The sequence below is a fragment of the Haematobia irritans genome, chromosome 2 (genome assembly GCF_050003625.1).
Source record: "Haematobia irritans isolate KBUSLIRL chromosome 2, ASM5000362v1, whole genome shotgun sequence".
Taxonomy (NCBI): domain Eukaryota; kingdom Metazoa; phylum Arthropoda; class Insecta; order Diptera; family Muscidae; genus Haematobia; species Haematobia irritans.
In genome coordinates, this window is record NC_134398.1 from 229,025,005 (window position 1) to 229,034,218 (window position 9,214).

A 9,214-nucleotide genomic window follows, 5' to 3' on the forward strand; every position below is an offset into this window, starting at 1 on the left:
CATCTGCGCAAATGATTATCATCAAATCAAGTTCACATTGGCTTTCATCAAACAATAGAATAGCTAAGCAGAGCAATGAGTTGCTTTTCTGTTTGCCTGCTGCTTGTAAGCTATCCATAGCCAATGTATTTCACACAATTCTTCCATTTCGACGAGAAGTGAGCATTTCGTATGAAATTTGCTGGTCGTTGTTGTAAATCTCTAGCACAATTCCAAATTGGATTTTTGTTGGAAAACAGTTACTCGATTCTGGGTTTAATCGAAATCTAAAATAGCTTCTATTAAGGAAGTGATTAGCTAATATGACCATTTCAAGTAAGAACAATCAACATGGAATCAATGAAACTATAATGAGTGTAGCACAATGAATGGGAGAAACGAGCTTAGAATTGTAAACATTATTGTTGAAAATTGGAAATGTAATTCGTGAACGGTGCGACATTCGTCCCATACCGTTATCGCTCGGACTTCAGCCTGTTGTACTAATACTAGGGTTCGGCAAAAGAATCTGGGTCCATCACCCATTGTCTGGCTATACTTCCAAAGCCGTTGCTGATCCAAAGATTAAAAATTGTTTTCATAAGAACCCTTTCATCAGTGTACTTAAACTAATGAGCAACGATTGGTTAGGTTAGGTGGCAGCCCGATGTATCAGGCTCACTTGGACTATTCAGTCCATTGTGATATCACAGTGGTGAGTGCTGCCCGATTCCATGTTAAGCTCAATGGCAATGGACCTCCTTTTTATAGCCTAGTCCGAACGGCGTTCCACATTGCAGCGAAACCACTTAGAGAAGCATTGAAACACTCAAAAATGTCACCAGGGAGGTGGGATAATCCACCGCTGAAAAACTTTTTGGTGTTCGGTCGAAGCAGGAATCGAACCCACGACCTTGTGTATGCAAGGCGAGCATGCTAACCATTGCATCACGGTGGCTTCCTATCCGTTGATGTCCTACTGTAATTTCACCATAATTCAACCGCGGAAAGTCTAGTGATGGCGTTCTCACAATCGTCAGACTCCTGAATAGCTCACACTTTAATCTGCAGAACGTGCTATGATTTGTCAAATGAAACAGAATGTCTGAGTACATCACGAATATTCTAAAACAAATGATCTTTCGCGTTCGTGTTTCATCTGAATATGTTACATTTTTTCATAAGGAAACTATTGAGTGTCTATTAGTGACGTGGGTGGACAGTATAAGAAATACTGGGTGTGCGGGAGCACACACGTCCAGGCAAGGACAATTCCGTCAGGAATTACAGACGCTCACTCCGTCAGTCCATTGGTCCGTCCGGAATCTACCTATATATGTCGTATGTCCGTCTATTACTTCATCGGGCATCTTAATCGCGCATGCTTCTGTTGAGTCCAAACAATTTCCCAGTGTTTTGCGCACTATTTTTTATTGTGACAACCTCTTTGGATTACAGTTGTTCGGGTGCTTTAATAGATCCTGGTTCGGTGCTAGCTGTGATCGATGGAACTTTAGATCTTCAGAAATTAAATGGAAGTGTGGGGAACTGTTATTCTGAATTTAGTTAGCGAACTGTAGATCCGCTGAACTCAGTGGAGGAATTGTAAATCCGAAGAATTTGACGGTGGGATTGTAGGTCCATGGAATTCTAGATCCCCAAAACTCAATGGTGGAACTGTATATCCTCAGATCCTAGCTTGGGGGCTTGTAAATACGAAGGATTCATTAGTAGAACTGAGAGGGGGAACGAAGATCTCAGTGTTAAAACTCTAGATCCGGGAAACTATAACAGAACAGTGGTGGAACTGTAGATCTTCAGAATTGTATATCTCCGAAATTGGAAGTCTAGATATTCAAAACTTAGTGATGCAACTGTAGCATGGGGAACTGTAAATACAAAGAATTCATTCGAGGAACTGTACATAAGAAGAACTCAGAGCGGTATTGTAAATCCATGGGAACAGTGATAGAACTTTAGATTTTCAGAACTCTGTGTGGGGAACTGTAAATCCGAAAAGTTTAGTGGGCGAACTGTAAGTAGAAGAAATGTAATGGCGATTTCGATTGGGAAAAAAGGTGCAACATTCTCGAAATTGATTGCTAAATATAAAGGATACTGTCATAGATTTTGGATCCTGCATCCCTCATATTATTATGAATTAACAATAACTTTGGAATGACACTATAATTTGGTCGAATATGCAATGAGGGAAAACGTAGTGTAACACCAAGGCAACATATTTTTTGCGAAACGAAAACGCCCTAAATTCAAAGAATTCAGTGGTAGAACCATAGATCTTCACAGCACAGCGGTGGAATTTTAGGTCCATGGAACTGTGGATCCTCAGAACTCAATGGTGGAACTCATTGAAATCCTCAGATCCGAGTCTGTGGAACAATAATTCTAAAGATTACGGATAAGAATAACTAAAATACGGTTGGGAAAACTGTTAATGGGACGAATTCAGTGGTGGAACTGTAGATCTTTAGAAACTCATTGAGGAATTAGTTTTTCCGTGTAATCCCACCATTCAGTGGTAGGAATATAGATTCTCAAATGACAATTGGGAGAAATGTAATTCCAAAGAATTTAGTTGGATAACTGTAGATCCACAGAACTCAGTTCCGAAGAATTCAGTAAAGGGATTGTAAATCTTCAGATTCCATTGTGTGGAACTGTAAAATGGAAGAATCCAATGGTAGAACAGTCCACAGAACATAGATGTGGCGATTCAGTTGTGCAACTGTAGATCTTGAGTACTTAATGGGGGAAATGTAAGTTCGAAGAATTCATTGGTGGAAGTGGAGTTCTTCAGAACTCAGAGTGGGAATTATGTACCTGTAGAACCTTAGAACTGAGCGTGAGAATTGTCTGAAGTTCTGAAGAGTTCAGTGGACTGACAGTGTATCCTCAGATTCCAGTGTGCGGAACTGTAAATTGAAAGAATCCAGTGGTGGAACAGTAAATCTGAAGAATTTGTATTTGTGCAACTGTAGATTCACAGAACTCAGTGGGAGTACTGTGGGTCCGAAGAACTCAATGGTAGGATTGTAGATTCTCAGATCTGAATGGGGAACTTCAACTGCGGGGAATTAAGTGCTGGAACTGTAGATCACAAGAACTCATTGCCGGGCCTCACGCTTGACACCTGCCATCAGATTTTGTACAGCCACCTTGTCCACCTTCTTCGCCGCAGAAAGCCAGTTTGCCTTGAACTGCTGCTCGTCCTTAGCAGTTTTTTTGGTCTTCTTTAGGTTCCGCTTGACAATAGCGGAGCTCTGGCGTGTTGGGAGGGTTCTTGTCCTTGGGAACCACCTGCACGTTGTTGGCGGCGTACCACTCCATTGCCTTTTTACCGTAATGGCAAGATGCCAAATCCGGCCAAAACAGTACGGAACAACCGTGTTTCTTCAGGAAAAGAAGCAGCAGATGTTTATTCAAACACTCTTTTACGTAAATTTCTTGGTTGACAGTCCCGGAAGCTATGAAAATGCTGCTTTTCAAGCCACAGGTACAGATGGCTTGCCAAACCAGATATTTCTTTGCGAACTTTGACAGTTTTATGTGCTTGAAAATATCTGCTACCTTTCCCCTTGCTTTTGCCGTATAAAACTCCTGTCCCGGAAGCTGCTTGTAGACGGCTTTGACGTAGGTTTCGTCGTCCATTACCACGCAGTCAAACTTCGTCAGCATCGTCGTGTACAGCCTCCGGGATCGCGCTTTGGCCGTCGTATTTTGTTTATCATCGCGATTTGGAGTCACTACCATCTTGTAAGTCGATAGTCCGGCTCGTTTTTTGGCTCGATGCACGGTTGTAGACGATACATCCAGCTTATTTGCGGCATCTCGGAGAGAGAGGTTACGGTTTCGCTTGAAACTACCGGCAACTCTCTTTGTCGTCTCAGCGGCTTCCGGTTTTCGATTTCCCCCCGATCCAGACTTCCTGGCTATCGACAAACGTTCCCCAAAAACTTTAATTACATTTGTAACGGTTGATTTGGCAACTTTTAGCGATTTTGCCAGCTTTGCGTGCGAGTAGCTCGGATTTTCGGGCTGCGCGAGCAAAATTTTGATACGCTGCTCTTCTTGCTTGGACGGCATTTTGACAACTGAAGAGTGAATTCCAAAATCAAAATAGGAGCAACTTCTACACACACACCTTCAAAATGAGGGGTGTACAGGTTTTTTAAATGCAAAATTGAAAGAAATACGTCAAGTTTATATTGACCAAATTTTGACCGTATCACCCTTTAGGCCTCAATTTTTTACTATGTACAGTGAAACCTGACAAACTTGGACTCTCTGAAAACTGGAACCTCTCACAAGTGGACAGTTATCTAAAGACGTTAGCTTTATTAACTCATTAAAATTATCCTCTAATAACTGGACATCTCTGTGGACAAAATTTAGGCGAATATGAGTGTCCACTTCTCAGAGGTTGCACTGCATCAGAAATGAATTTCTTAGCACGTTTCAAAACTTACCGTCACCGTCGGTTATTGTCTGCTTTCACAGTTTGCTTAGAAGGGAGAAAGATGTCAGAGTTGTATTAGGCCGAAATATTGAACCGATTCGTCTCTAAATTGAAGGTAAAACGACCCCAGTGGGGGATGAAGTGGAGTGGGCTTTCACCATGATATTGCATAGACTCATAACTACAGTATCGCCATAGTCAAAATGGTCGAATTGAACTATGAACTGGTACCACGAAAAAAAACATTCCTTGTAGTGTTTTCGTTTCAATCAATCAGCGCTCATCCGGACGGACCGACATTCTTGAATTGATACAGAAAGTCATGCAACTAGTTTTCACCAATCCTCCGTATGAATGTTTTACACATTCCTGAAGGTATTTAAAAGGATTGTTTGGGGTCATATATAAATCGAAATGACACCGTATTGGTAAGCGTGTATCTTGTATGCGAGCCATGACAATTCGAACCATAATGATATTGAAATGCAATTTAACCTTGATATTTAAAAAAGAACAAAATGAACCAAGCACCTTGATAATATCTTGACCAAACCAAAAATTAAACCAACCACAAATATTAAGAACCTCACTGAGACAAATGCGTAGGAAACAAGAATCTCAAAATGAAAAGAACCAAGACAAACGAAAATAGGTTTGTTTTGCTTTTTTGCTTAATGTCTTCTTAATGAAAACCATATCTCAAACGAGACAAAATAGTCAACATTTAAATTAAAGTCATCCGAAATGATGCCGCTAAAAACTGAAAACAGAAAATACAAAACGCCCCACTTCGAAGAAGATTGACTGCCTGCGTGCCTAACTGTCACAGATGTACTGTAGCGGTTTTGCATAAATGGAGTACTAGTAGACAATCCAGTCCCATCCATATCTAGGTATGCAGATTTTGTTTTATCGAACAAAATTCTTGGCTGACTTGGTTGAAGAATGAATTGCAAGTCGATATGCTGGGGGGACTGGTTTTTGGTGGACCCTAAGCAAATAATAAATAAGCCATCAGGAAGTTAAAAATCATATCATTGACACTAACCAAGCAACCAACACATGAGTGGGCTTAAAATGGACAAAATTAAAAAAGTCGTTTTATTAATACGAAGCAGAAGCAATAAGGTTTTGTCTTCAGAACTCTCGGTGTTGGCAGTATTTATATGTAATTTTGTAAATGGGAAATCGATATATTTAAGATGAAACCCCTTAATAATTTCGTCAAGCATTTTGTGGGTTTATATTTTTATCTAGAACTTCACTACACAGTGGACACTTACGGTTGCCTAAAGTTTGTCCAAATTTGAGAGGTGTCCCCATGAAAATTGTCCCTTGTTTTTGTGTCCATGTTCGAGAGGTTTCAAAATTTGGACGACCGCCGTGAGAGGTTTGACTGAATTTCTCACAAAAGATATTACGGTCAGTCACAGTTGATTATGTGAATCCCTACCGAACTGTAGGAGTTTGGCATATTTGTGAGAAAATTGAGAATGTGTATACGGACGAAAAAGACTGTTTTTCATATGTTTAGGTGTAAAAATTATATGTTTGGAACTAAAATTTTTTAACACAATATTTTTAAGTGCAAGCATATAATGTTCATAAACTAGCATAACATGTTTGGGACATATATGTTAATATGTTAGAACATATTATGTTTGGGACATAAAATGTTTGTAAATATAATATGCTTAGATGCAAACATATATTAATTTGGAAATAGCCTAGAAACATATATGTGTTTAGAAAGAGAGACCTAGAGAGTAGGCTGCAAGTAAAATAATGGAAGTGACCAATTGGCGCTTTAAAAATATATCCACACAAAGAAAATTTCATTAAAATTTTTTAGTACCAGTGTATGCCCTAAGGTGATACATAATATTTTGTTTGGACCAATCCTGAAAATATATATGCTTGAAGCAAAATGTGTTTGAGGTATATGTTACAGAAGCGATTTTTTGAGGGTGTACAAAATGGTTCATTTTTTGTATGGAATCTCTATTGGAGCAGCCACAAAAAAAAATACAGAAATTTTTTGTTGATCTAAATATTTATTTACCAAAAAATTGAAAATACATCTAATTGTTTTAATAAACAAAACAACCAACCCTAACCACTCTACATCCGTCATCATTTTTTCTATCATTTACTTGTACATTACAAATTCCGATTATTTTCATTATTTTAAGTCACTCTCTTGTTAGCACTATTCTCTTAATATCTTTCAAACCGTTATATCCAAGGAGATAGTTTGACAGAGAAACTTTGTGATTATTTTAACTCACTCTCTTGTTAGAACCATTCTCCTCTGTATCTCTCTCAAACCGTTATTTTTAAGGGGATAGTTGGAAAGGAGATAGTTTGACAGAGAATCTTTGTAATTATTTTAACTCACTCTCTTGTTAGAACCATTCTCCTCTGTATCTCTCTCAAACCGTTATTTTTAAGGAGATAATTTGAAAGAGAAAATGCCGAGAAAATTCTGAATCACTCTCTTGTTATCACTATTCTCACAATCTCTCTCAAACTGTTATTGCCATAGAGATTGTTTGAAATAGATTGGAAATTCAAATTCGTTTTTTCTTTATTTATATATCATAGAAATTCGTCAAATCTACTGAGGAGTCTTCTTCGGACTATTGACAAATATATGCCGTGAAATCCCTTCATGCGCCAAAAAACGATTTATGCACTCAAAATATTTATATTTGATGATGTCAAAAATGTCACATTCTTAGTGTAAAAATGTGTCTAATAGTAGTATTTTTTTATACCATAAACCACATAGTGGTCAGGGTATAATAAGTTTGATCGGCCAAAAAATGTGCCTACCAGAAATATTGATTTTAGACCCCATAAAATATATACCGATCGACTCAGAATCACCTCCTGAGTCGATCTAGCGCTTGGTGTCCGTCCGTCTGTCCATGTATTTGTTGTTCACAGGATTCCGATCGCAATTATTAACCGATTTTGATGAAATTTGGTACAGGGAGTTTTTTGGGCACAAAGACGAACGCTATTGAATTTGGAAGAAATCGGATCAAATTTAGATATAGCTTCCATATATATGTATCGCCCGATTTCGACAAATGGGGTCACGTTGCGCGTTTTTTCAAACGGATCGTCACCAAATTTGGCAAAAGGTAATCTTTTCCATCGCCCTTCAAGTCTGCAAAATTTCATCTAAATCGATTCAGATTTAGATATAGCTCTCATATATATGTATCGCCCGATTTTCCCAAATTTGGCCATAAAAACCCTTATTTATCAACCGGTCTTACTCAAATTTGGGTAAATGTAGTCTTCTGTAGCACTAACTATATGTTCAAAAAATCATCGAAATCGGTTCAGATTTAGATATAGCTCCCATATATATGTATAGCCCGATTTTCCCAAATTTGGTCATAGAACCCTTATTTATTAACCGATCTTACTAAAAGTTGGCTAGATCCAGTCCTCTATAGTACTAACTATATGTGCAAAATTTCATCGAAATCGGTTCAGATGTAGATATAGCTCCCATATATGTATTGAAAAATTCGACCTTAATAACCCTATGTTTGACCATACAGGCCTCAATTCTTAACTGATCGTACTCAAATCTTGCACAAGGTAACCTTTTGTGGTATTAATCAAACCCGCAAAATAATATGCAAATTGGTTCAGATTTAGATATAGCTTCCATATATATGCATCGCTCGATTTTCCCAAATTTGGCCATAGTACTCTTATTTATTAACCAATGTTACTCGAATTTCAAATTTTGATGTACTAGCCGATCGTACTTATACGTACTTGTAGCTCTTACATAAGAATATTGCTCGATTTTTACAAATTTGTATTTATTACCCACACTAATTTAATGATTTTCTCTTTTTTAATAATGGACTCAATATTAGTGGCATACTAACTCCGTAGGTGCAATATCAACACAGCCAGTGTTGCTAGAAGTAGGGGAAATTCCCTATATGTAGGGGTTTTCTAATATTTAGCGTCTTGTAGGGACGTAGGGCCACAATGTAGGACATTTTCACTCAACACAATTTGTAATAATTTTTTACATTTTGGTGGCTCTAGAGGAGGAAATTAGAAGCCGGCAAGGCTTGATCTTTAACAATGTGTGGTAAACTTTATTCCTGTAGAAAAATTTAATTTCTATAGAACATTTTGTCAAAATTGTATTTTTATAGAAATTTTTTTTTTCAAAATATTATTTCTATAAAAAAATTTCTCAAAATTTTATTTCTGTGGAATTTTTTGCTCAAAATTTTATTTCTATAGAATTTATTGTCAAAATTTTATTTCTATAGAAAAAGTTCTCACAAAAATTTGTTTATAGAAACTTTTTCCAAAATTTTATTTTTATAGAGATTTAACAAAAAAGATTACTAATTTGGGAAGAATTCTACCAACTGTGGCAACCGTGGTGGTAATACAAATTTATATTCTAAGTTATATACGTTGCATATTCATGTTTTAAGATAATAAAGTACTTAGAACCATTTTTGTTTTGTAAAATTTTTTAAATTTAACGAAAAATATAGTAGGGAAAATTGTTTGGGAATGTAAATATGGGAAAGTAGGGAACTTTTTTTTTGTCGTTGTAGGGTAAACCGAACATTTTCCCTGGCAACATTGGCTATTAATATGTCAGATTGACACAAAGCACCCATAGACATGTACCCCTTAATTTTCTTATGATTACTAATTCTGTAATGGTGGTTTAGGGTATGATATAGTCGGCCCGCCCGA

General features: G+C 37.4%; 1 long non-coding RNA gene across 1 annotated transcript in view; it reads left to right on the forward strand.

Moving 5' to 3' along the window:
• The window catches only part of LOC142227279 (uncharacterized), a 41,660-nt gene that overhangs the window by 21,720 nt on the left and 10,726 nt on the right, over nt 1-9,214 (forward strand). The window lies entirely within an intron of this gene.